This window comes from Cibotium barometz, chromosome 40 (genome assembly GCF_041138505.1).
Source record: "Cibotium barometz isolate CiBa-2024 chromosome 40, ASM4113850v1, whole genome shotgun sequence".
NCBI lineage: Eukaryota > Viridiplantae > Streptophyta > Polypodiopsida > Cyatheales > Cibotiaceae > Cibotium > Cibotium barometz.
In genome coordinates this window covers 12849658-12861573 of record NC_141085.1, presented here as the reverse complement: position 1 = coordinate 12861573, position 11916 = coordinate 12849658, and the positions used below count along the sequence as shown (strand labels likewise).

At 39.4% G+C, this 11916-nt stretch overlaps 1 long non-coding RNA gene across 1 annotated transcript; it reads right to left on the bottom strand.

The window, feature by feature from the left end:
• Nucleotides 1-9783: 9783 nt before the first annotated feature.
• Nucleotides 9784-10952, bottom strand: LOC147615221 (uncharacterized). Its single transcript, XR_015262709.1, has 2 exons — nt 10251-10952; nt 9784-10106 (listed from the first exon to the last, which is right to left on the bottom strand). It is a non-coding gene; the product is annotated as an uncharacterized LOC147615221 (long non-coding RNA).
• Between the last annotated feature and the right edge of the window lie 964 nt (nt 10953-11916).

The window sequence follows — 11916 nt, the reverse complement described above, 5'->3', positions numbered from 1 at the left end:
CTTCTTGTGCAGAAGAAGGATGGAACCTTTAGAATTTGTGTGGATTATCATGATTTGAACAAGACTTCCATCAAGAATAGGTACCCTATACCTCTAATTGATGATCTTTTGGATGAATTGAAGGGTGTCTGTTTCTTCACAAAGATTGACTTGAGGTTTAGCTACCACCAAATAAGGATGAAGAGTGGTAATGAGTATAAGACGACACTTCGGACCGAGAGGGGTCTCTATCATTACTTGGTTATGTCGTTTGGGTTATGTAATGAACCTGCCACTTTTCAAGCCTTGATGAATCAAGTTATTCAAACCTTTCTCTACAAGTTTGTATTGGTCTTCTTCAACGACATTTTGTGTATAGCAAGGGTGAAGAAGATAATGTGAAGCATGTGCGCTTGGTTTTTTATGCTTTCCATGCCAACCAATTATGTGACAAGGAAAGCATTTGCACATTCATGGCTAGTGAAATGGAGTACCTTGGTCATATCGTTGGCAAAAATGGCATAAGAGTGGATCCCTAGAAGGTGGAGTGTGTGAAAAAGTGGCCTATTGCAACTAATACAACACAATTGAGGAGTTTCTTGGGACTCTCTTCATTTTATAAGACATTCATTGAGAAGCATGCACACATAGCCACACCATTGACGAACAAGCTTAAGAAGGAGACATTCTTTTAGAATGCCATTGAAGAGCTGATAAGAATGCTTACATCATCCTCTATTTTAGCGTGTCTTGACTTTTCAAAGCCATTCACAATAAGGGTGGATGCATGTGGAAGAGGCATTGGGGCCATATTATATCAAGATCATGGGGTAACTGCATATGAGAGCTGCAAATTGGATGATAAGGAGATGGAATGTCTCGTTGTGTCTCCAAAATAGTGTCCGCATGACACTCCCTGATGTGCTTCTGTCAGCACAGCCGGTTGTTCATGATCAGGCACACATCTTCTGATTACCTGGTCTATTCCTACTTTGTACATGGCTCCTGCTACTTCCAGGAAGCTCTTGCTTTGGAGGGCAAGCTTCTTTCGCTGATCTCTAGTCATGCCATTTGGGAAGGTGCCTTCAGAAACAAATTGCAGCATGTCAAAGTCACAATTCCTTCCAATGTTGATGGTCTGTACTCCAAATAGATTTGCATCCAGGAACTCGTCGGGTACTCTTGTTGCTTGTTCTCTTGTATCTATGTGGCTGAGAAAGTCAGCGATTGCATTTTGATTGCCTAGTGTGTGCATGATTGTGAAATCAAACTCTTGCAACAGTAGCATCCAGCTAGCCAGCTTTCCAGTGAGGTCTGGCTTCATAACAATGTATAATAGAGCCTGATGATCAACATGAAATGCAAACTGGTTGCCCAACAAGTAATGTCTGAACTTGCTGATAGAGTAAATTAGTCCTAGGGCTTCTCTGTCTGTTGTGTTGTAATTCTTCTCTGCCTGAGATAGCCTCCTGCTGCTAGCATAGTAGATGGGTCTGTACCACCCCTCCTATGTCTGCTGCATCAAATAGTCCTAGGGCTTCTCTTTTTGTTGTGTTGTAATTCTTCTCTACCCGAGATAGCCTCCTGCTGCTAGCATAGTAGATGGGTCTGTACCACCCCTCCTATGTCTGCTGCATCAACACACTTCCTATTGCAGTGTCGGATGCATCCACAAACAAGTGGAAGGCTTTATCCCACTCTGAGGGCTGGATTACTAGAGCGCTTGCAAGCATTCTCCTTAGGTCCTGGAATGCCTTTTGGTGTTCTTTAGTCCATCTGTATTCTGCCCCCTTCTTGGTGAGAGCATAGAGTGGGTGTGCAATGTCTACAAGGTAGTGGAGGAACTTGTTGTGCCATTTGATCTAACCTATGAATCTACTGAGCTCTTTCAGATTCTGAGAGGTGGCTGCAGCTTCTAGATCATGCTGACCCTGGAGGGATCCACGACAATTCCATCTTTGGACACGATGTGTCCTAGGAGACTCCACTTGTGATTGCAAAAACACACTTGGTAGGATTCAGTTTCAGCTGTGTCTGCCGCACCTTTCTAAACATAACAGCAATTGGTGAAAATGCTCCATATTTTTGCCAAAAACACGGAAGTCATCCACAAATACACACATGAAGTCAGTGAGGTAATCATAAAAGATTTCTTGGACCATGCACTGAAAGGTTGCAGGTGCATGCGGAGTCCGAATGTCATCACATTTGAAGCGAAGGCTCCCCATTTTGTGATGAATGCTGTTTTTTCCTTGTCCTCTAGTGACATTTTGACCTGGTTATACCCACTGAAGCCATCTAAGAAGGAATACATTTCATGTCCGACCACTGTATCTAACATTGAGTCTTTGAACGAGGGTAGCGGAAATGGGTCCGGTATAGTTGCAGCGTTCAATTTCCGGTAATCTACACAAACTCTTAGCTTCCCATTTTTCTTGGGGCCACGATTACAATCGAACTTAGCCAGTGAGCCTTCTCAATTGGATATATGAATCCTACTGCCAATAGCTTGTCTATCTCTTCCTTTACCTACTTGGCATAGTTGGGGTTCATTCTGTACCTCTGCTGTCTAATTGAAACGGCATCCTCCCTCGTGTTTATCTTGTGCTGATAGAAGCTTGGGTCTACGCCTAGCATATCTGTGTAGCTCCTTGTATCTGTATAACAACTCCTGGAGCTGGGTCTTCATTTGTCCTTCCAGCTTAGCACTGACCTTGACAATTTTGGGTTGCTCCGCATTGCCCAAGTTGAGCTCTGTCAGTTCATCTTCCTGCACTCTGATGCATTTTTGTTGTTCCCTGTCCTTACATCTTAGGGCTTCCATCCATTCCTTCACCCCTTGTTCTAACTATTTATCCTCCTCACATGTTTGTTCACTAGCCTGTTTTTGAGTTTTTGTTATTTAGGTTGTTTCCTCCTCGGTGTCCACAGCCTCATCTAGCTTTTGTGTTGTTGTCTGCACATTGAACGTATCTACTGTATATTTTACCATTATTCCCTCCACATCCAGCTGAAATAATGAAATCAGCTCTGGATTTTCTTTGATTATTCTTTTCTCCTCATCCTCTTCTATTCCATCCAGCAGGTTCAACTCTTCCACACATGTAGTGGTCTGACTGTCAGATCTATGTCCACCTTAGCTAGTGTGCTGACTTTGATCTTCTTCTTTCCCCTCCTTACGGTAATGCTTTCTTTCAGCCAGCCATGTATGATTTTTCCATGTCTTATCCATGGTCTACCCACCAACAACATGGGATATGATTCCGAGTTTCCCTCCATTCAGAGTACCAAGAACACAATGGGGAAGTTACATCTAGCTACAGTGATCTGTTCTCCTTGGACAACAAGTCCGAGCGGCCCCACTCTGCTCTGATTGGCCATGCGCACCAAGAATGGAGCTGGGTGGAATTAGATGATTCCTAATTCCTTGGCTGTTGATTCCGGAAGTATATTCACTCCTTACCCACCATCTACAATGGCTCCTCTGATTTCTTTTCCCCTCAGATGTACTGTTATTTGGGGCACCACATTATCTACTTCTGGAACATCCTCTATCTCCACCACCTGACATTCTGCTTCTTTTGCTGATTCAGCCTCGCTTTGTGAGTGATCAGAGCCTTCTGTTTGTCCCTTGGGACTCAGTAGCTTCTTGATGAATTGTTTCCTATAGTTAGGCACTAGTGACAACACAGGTGATCGAGGGTTATGTCCAATTTCATGGTTTTGAGGTCTTCCCATAGGTCATACTGCTCCTCATTTTTTGGTTTGATGCCTCGTTGGGCACTTTTCTTTTCTTTTCTCTCTCTTCCTTCAGCTTTTTCTGAGGACTCCTCTTCTTTTGAGTGTTGGTGTGCTGGTTCAGTCCCTCTTGGAGATACTCCCTTCTCTTGTTCCTTGATTTGTTCGGACATTTGTGTCCCGTGAGGATCATCTTCTCGCATCACATTCTTTTGTATGAATACTTCATCCAGGTGCCCCTGGTCTTCATCTAATCTTTACCGGGTTGTGCAGTCTCTTTCCTACCCTTGGCTTGTGCATCTTGCACTTCTCTGACTACTTGATCCTTGACCTTCCTTTGTTCCTCCCAATTCAGGGGGGTTTTCTTCTGTCCCACCACTTCAGGTGTCAGATGCTCTATTGCATCTGCCTTTTCCTTTCCCTTTTGGCTTTTGGTGACAACAGCCACCATTAGAGCCAACTCATCATTCAACTGTTTAATTTCCACCATGTTCACGGCTGGTGGTGCCATTTCTGCTGAATCTCCAGAGCTTCCTGAAGCTCCTGCTGATGTTTTAAGTACAACAAACATTCAGTTTTCCTATGTCCTGACTTTCGGGTAGTAGCATTCTGCTGTGGTCCACCACCCCTTCCTCTGCCAAACCCTCGGCCATAGTAGGACCTCTGTGGTGTCAACACACAGCAGCCACCATTGGCTATGCTCCATCAATTGCATTTACCGCTGCTACTGCCCAACTTCTTCCATTATATCTGCAATTCTCTATCAGATGCGTGAAAGTCTGACAGATGGCACATGTTGGCTGCATCTTGCATTCTTCTTTCAAATGCCCCTCATTTTTGCAGATCGGATAGAACACACCAGGTCTGTAGTCTAACATGCCGGAGTGTTTGCTCGAGCCCGCAGCCAACTTTTCAGCAACCCTCTTGGCCAGGGCATCCACCTCGTCCCTCTTGCCTTTTTGTTTGCTTTTCTTACTGTGCTTGGATTCCTCCTTAGAACCTGGCTCATTATCTGATTCCTCTGTGTCGTCTGACTCACTACTTGAATCGTTGTCTGACAAATTATTCTTTTTGTTCTTTTTCTTCTTGGACTTCTTTTCTAATCCCATGTTCCTCTTTGCCCTTTTGGCTGCCTCAACTAGTCCATCAAGCCCTTGTAATGCAATGTCTGTTGTTTGCAGCCATGGTTGGTTTGATTTTCTTGTGTAGGCCATGCAGAAACCAGTCCGCCAGTTGATTGTTCGGAACCTCCTGAGGAATTCTTCTTTTAGTTCTTGGAATGTGGTGAAATGGTCGTGTGCATACTAGGACAGCGATTCTGTTGCAATGTCCCCGAATGTAGCTTGGAATTGATCCCTCTTTCTTTCATCAGCTACATTCCCCTGAGGATGGTTCACCCTCCACACTACTTCAAAACTTTGTGACATACATGTCAGAGTCCTCAGACTTCTTGCCCTTATATATCGGATACTTGTGGTTGCCTCCCTGATTGGCCATTGGACACAAAGGTTGCACGTTGCCTAGCCCGAGCGGAGCGGGCTGCTCGGGTAGTTGTTGCTACAGGTTGTTGATCAGGAGTTATCTTGTAAGGGTTTGTGCAAGTGCTTCTTCCTGTCCATCCAAAGCTTGCGCCAAAATTGCACAGTGAGGGGGTGAATAGAGAGCCTCCTGTGTTTCTCCGAGCATTTCCACTTCCCCAGTAGGATCGCCAAAGTGTCGATGGTCAGTCCGGCCTACTTCTGCTGGCAAGATGGAATCAATCCAGTTGAGGATCCATCAATGCCTAGTGCCCACGGGTTCATCCTAAGCCTCACACTATTGTTCTACATAGAAGATGCTGTGAGCAACACTCTCTTTCTCTCTCTCTCTCTCTCTCTCTCTCTCTCTCTCTCTCTCTCTCTCTCACTATGACACTCCTACAACATAAGTGACGCACAGACAACGTGTTTCTCTTTCCGATTCAGATACAAAAGATACACAGCTTGCCTCTTCCTTCCTCCTACTTCTATTCTCCTGAGTCTACAGTTACAAGATGCCTCTCAGATGTCATGCCCGGCTATTACAAGATTGCATTACCAGACTTGAAAGATCCCTGCCCCCTTCGCGCAACGAATTCTGGCAAACCGAAAGTAGCACTTCTTGCACAGGGTAGAGTCTCCCACTCGAAACCTCGTCTACGGATATCCGGACAAGAAACTGATCCCTTAGTTCTTCCAAAACCAAATCCAGAAAAAGTTCCCTCGCCCAGTAGACATAGGCGATTTCACCGAGAAAAATCTATTCTATCGTAGTCAAGAGCCTTAACTAACCAAACTAATCCCGATCGAACTTGTAAGATTCCTCCCCAGCCCCTCAAGATGTCCAATTTCTTCCCCTATAATCAATCCCCTTTTCAGAATAATAAAAGATCTTGTTTCTACCTGTTTTGACCTAGAGAGAGAAAATATTCTAGAGAGAGATAATTCTATTTTTAGATATCTTTAGATGAAAAAATATCCCTTCTTATTAAAATAAATTTTTTCGAAATAGAAGTTCAAAAAGAAATTCCTAAGGTGCATTAGAAATAAATCATAATGTGCACAAAAGACCTTAGCTTAAGGGTCCAGATTTTCTTAAATTTTTGGATTAAGGTTCTTATGGACCAATAAGATTAATCCAAATATAAGGAGGAGATAAATTGAAGAATAAAAAGAAAACTCCCCCAAAAATGAGTAAATTCTCACATAAGATGAAAAGTGGACTACGGACCAAAGAAAATAATTAAAAAATTAAATTTTGACACCTCAGAGTGGAGATCTCCTCTCATGAAGTAGGTGCCTTTTTCTCATCATTACCCCCAATTTTTAAAATGAGATATGTTCATCTCTCCTCTCTCTTGTTTCAAAACTAGATCCAAAAAGTAAGCTGAACTGACCAAAAAATAGTCAAAATTTGACTAAACTCATCTGAAAAATTCTAAAATCAATTTGCTTGGTTTGAGGCTCACTTTTTCCTATATATAGAAGCCTCCTCCTTTGTAAGAAATTAATGGTGTGTACGCACTGTTACTCTACTCCTGTCCTGAGCCATCTACATTGAATTTCTTAATAATTCAATTGTTTTTTGCCTAATCCTCTCCAAAGTGAATTGGTGGCCACGCTTGCTTCAAACAAGAGTAGAACCCTCAATCCCTCAAGCCAAAGGAGAGCTTACAAGCTTCATGTAAGCTTATTTTCGTACTTATCAACAAATTTTAAATCTATGATTTTCTTGATTTTTATGTTTTGTATTTGATTGAATTAAATTTTAAATCTATGATTTTCTTGATTTTTATGTTTTGTATTTGATTGAATTAAATTCAAATGCTATGCCTTGATGAAAAGGCCATCCCCTTCTCTTCTTTACATTCCAACCTTTCTCAATCATCCTAGAAAGATTAACTAAGAGATTAATTAAACTCTTCTTATTGTTTACTCTCTTGAATTTAAAAAATTGTGTAGATTAGAGTTCTATGAATCTAATTTGGGTTAATTTAAGTTAAAAATAGAATGATAAAAATGAGAAATGATCAGCCATACAAAGGAGATTATGACAAAATTTTTCAAAATTTTGTGAAAAAAAAAGTTTCTTTTTATGTTATTCCAAAAGAGTAATTCCTACCATTTTTGCATCTAAAAAAAATATTCTAATTACTCCATGTACATATTCACCTATGAATATGCATGGATATCACTGATATTAATTATTAAATTTAATTTCTATGCATAAAAAGATACATAATAAAAATTTTTTATTATAAAAGTGTTATTCTTATTAAATTTAATTTCTATGCATAGAAAGATGCATAATGAAAATTATTTTATTATAAAAGTATTATTCTCATTAAATTTAATTTTTTTGCATAGAAAGATGCATAAAAGAATTTTTATTATTATAAAAGTGTTACTTATTAAATTTAATTTTTATGCATAAAAAGATGCATAATAAAAATTTAATTTTTATACAAGTATTATTCTTATTAAATTTAATTTTTATGCATAAAAAGATGCATAATGAAAATTCTTTTATTATAAAAGTGTTATTCTCATTAAATTTAATTTTTATGCATAAAAAGATGCATAAAGAAATTTTTTTATTATAAAAGTGTTATTCTTATTAAATTTGATTTTTATGCAGAGAAAGATGCATAAAAGAAAATATTTTATTGTAAAAGTGTTATTCTCATTAAATTTGATTTTTATGGATAGAAAGATGCATAAAAGAATTATTTTTATTACAAAAGTGTTCTTCTTATTAAAATTGATTTTTATACATAGAAAGAATCTGCATAAAGAAAAATTTTTATTATAAAAGCATTATTCGTATAAAAATTCATTTTTATGCATAAATAGATACATAAAGAAATTCTTTTTATTTTAAAAATATTATTCCTATTAAAATCGATTTTATGCATAAAAAGATTTATATATATATATAAAAGTGTTATTTCCATTGTAGTTGATTTTTTGCATAAATAGATATATAAAGAAATTTAATATCAAAATTAGAATCCTCTTAAATTCTATGTTTAAAGTCTATGAGTATTTGATAAATGAATAATTAAATACTCTAAGAGAAAAATTTCTATCGTCTTATATTCACACGGTTTGTAAAAAGAAAATTCACGAAATCTATTGAGATCAAAATATTCATATAAATGATTAATTTATTCCTCATTGGAATTCGTAACTCATTTAGAAATCAGTTAAGTGTATATTCAAAGAAAGAAATTCGATAAAATAGAAACTAAATTATCAAACCTTTTCGAGAAAGATAGTTCAGCAAAAATCTTATCCAAATCGAACCTTGAATCAGACTATGACCAAGACCAAACTCTTTTGTCAGTTTCGAGGAAAGAAGATGTGACCAGTTTAGAAAAATACACTCAAAACTCCCACCAAATCTGAAGCTAAGTTTGAGACCCTTCGAATTGATCTGTGGATCAAGGTTATAGAATTTGAAGAATTCTGGTATGAAATTCGGAATGTCGATCAAGAAGTTTTGGGGATACTGATTCAAGAAATGCTCATTGTATTCAAAAGAAAATCAAACTGAGAACTTGCATAGAAACCTTGTTTTCTTAAAGGACTGTCTTACGCCAGAATGGTGGAGGGAGCATTTGGTATATGTTTTTCTAAGGGAAGTTTGGTTGCAACAACTGGCGGGGAGTGTTCAAAGGGACGGCTCACATGGCAAAGCCTGCCCAGGTCTTGACCAACCTTGGTATGGTTGAAAATGGTGTGCTTCCGGTACGATGCCAGGACACCTAAGGAGGATCATGGAGAGTTCTAACCAGGCGATGCACGGGCTCGTGATGCCTAAGACACCCATGCGTATGTCATGGAAGGTATGTATGATGGACGAAATGATTATTGTAATCTGTTACTGGATCTCGTTGTTGCTGACTAGTGGGTCTCAATAGAGAGTCCAGAGTGATACTGTTTTTTGAGAAACAAAGGACTGGATGGAAATTTCCCAAAAGGATTGGATTTCATTGCATTTAGTTGAGATATTTATTGACCTAGGTGATTAGGACACTATAAAAACTCGTGGATTGAAGTGTTGAAAGTCACATTTTTCTTGTTCATGCATTGCATTGCACTAGGAAGGCAAGAAGCCAAAAGAAAAGAAAAAAAAATCAACCAAAAAAAAACATTAAGCATTTCTTTTCTTGCCCAAACCCAAACGGCCACCCACTTCTAATCTTCTCTCAAGTGCAGCCTCCCTCAAGCACCAAAAAGGATGTGTGTGCAGTTTGAAAGACTCACACATGATAGGAGGTTGAGTAGTCATTAGCATACACAAAAACACCAAACAAACATCAAGTATACATACTTATTAACTCTTCACCTTCAATCACAACTTTCATGTGACCTTATATCTATATGCACCTGCCCCCAACTTTCCTTAATCACTAGAGTGCACAAGACTCTCAAGGTTAATGCCACCATGTTAGGGCAATAGTGAAAAGGAGAGATCTCACCCACTTGACAATAAGGGCCTCTAAAGACTAGCCGAGCCATGCATATTAAGTGCATATTCAAAGCATTTAGCTTTTGAAGATATTTTGGTATTAAATTTTCTATGCCATCCAAGTATATGTTTGTGTTTGTGATTACAATCTTATGTCCTTTACTTACAAGAAGGCCATGCCAAACACCCTTGAGTGTCTGCCATTCCGACAATGAGAATTGACAAATACTAGTAATATTATCAAAAATCTTTGTTTACCTGTAAAAATTAGGCTTGGAAAATGATTTATCATCCTTCAGGTAGGGGGTTGTTGAGAGAGTGTGGTAGTAATGGTTCAAAAGTGGCCACAAGAGTGATAAAGGAGAGGGCACTCAAAATTGAAAACACCATCCACATGCCTGTAACACAAAGAAAAAGCATGGGGAGCTATGAGGGTGACCAAAACATATCCCACATGCTTGCAAAACAATGCCTCCATCTAGGTTCACATTGCACTACAACAGTAGTGGGCACAAAAGGTGAAAGAGAATTTATAAACAAACCTGGAAGAAAGGATGCATCCATTCTTTCCTGAGCCCAAGAGAATCTGTAATCCAATTTCAAGATGTCATTAGGACTCCAACCAGTGTTCACGAAACCTTTTTTTAGGAAACATACAGATTTCCTCTTCATTTTTCACCAAGCCGGAAATATGAGGAAAATAGTCATACTTTTTTAAAATTTTACACTTCTATCAACCAGTTCATTTCCTATTAGGGAAGATGCCAATTGACTATTTTGTTTTTTTTCCCCCAAAAAAGACTTAATAAAATAAAATCATACAAAGGGAGATCTCAAACCAAAAGGTAGGAAGGTCTCAACCAATCGTGGGGGCACTAGGCTGCCATAAAACCCCCGTAAGAGTGGAGGAAAAAATACCATGGTTCCACTCTCATAAATCTGCTACGCTTTTTTTTCCAACTAGCCGTAGGCCCAAGATCATCCCCTAGTTACCATTTTTCACCGCCCATAGGCACATTTTATCTGCCCATAAGCACATTTTATCCGCTCATAGGTGATACCGCCGAGGAAGCACCTTGTGGGGTTTTGAACCCAAAACCTCTTGGTCCTAGGCAAACACCTTCACCACTTAGGGTATCACCTCATTGGAAAAATATGCTGCATTTTGTTTGTGCAGATCTAGAAGATCCCTGTATACAAGCCTAGGTGGCCAAAAGAGTATGAACGATGTCACTCCAAATACCGCAAATCTGGCTGACTATTTTGAATTTCAATCGGCGGAAGGTGAATTTGAGCCACACCTTTCCTGAACATTGACTCCAACGCTTGCTATAGAACATGGAGAAGAAAAGAAAGAGGAAGAAAAAGAGAGAGAGAGAGAGAGAGAGAGAGAGAGCACTATTGGAGACCTAAGCATGTGCATGAGTCAAGGAAACCTCCTATGTAAAACCACATAGCCTCCCTTCACGAGACTCTGGAATAAGTTTCTCTGCATCGAGAGGAGACACGAAAGGATCGTAGCTGCCTGTCTGCTTGGTAGTGGACTTGTACCTGATTTTCTATCCACTGAGGCACATCATTCTAGTGGGCGATCTTGGAGTGTCTCAAGTGGGTAGAAAATTTCCCTCAGTAAATCTCTTCTCATTCCACCTCCTAGGATACTGTTCATGGAGGAAAGATTGTGGCCTAATCCATGAATTTCCAAGTTTGCAAGCCACTCTATATTCACTCTAGTCACCTCCCTGTCACATCTCGCTCAATGAGACTTAAATTTATCGCGTATACTTCAACATATGATGTGTAACCTGATGCCATAGCTCAAGTGAACTTCAAGTTTGCACCTTTCCTACGTATCCTACTAGTGGATGTTAAAGCATAAAGTTAACACCCCACTTTACTATATACCCTCTTGAAACAGTGATCTAGACTCAGTGTACCGTAGCTCTATTAGCTACCTCCGCCCGCTACTGTAGATGTCGTGGGTGGCTGCTGTGAGATTCCTTCTACTATATGTTGTTTTAGAGAGCCTCTATAAAGTGTATTAAGCCCAAGCTTGATGCTTATCAACCTTGCATACGCTTTGCTATTGCATTTGTTCTAGATACCTCCAAGTAGTAAGATACACTGAATAATGGGCGATAGTGTTTAATGCTTCCAAGGTGTGCATAAAATGGCACCAAATGCTTCAATGCTTTAATCCCTTCCATA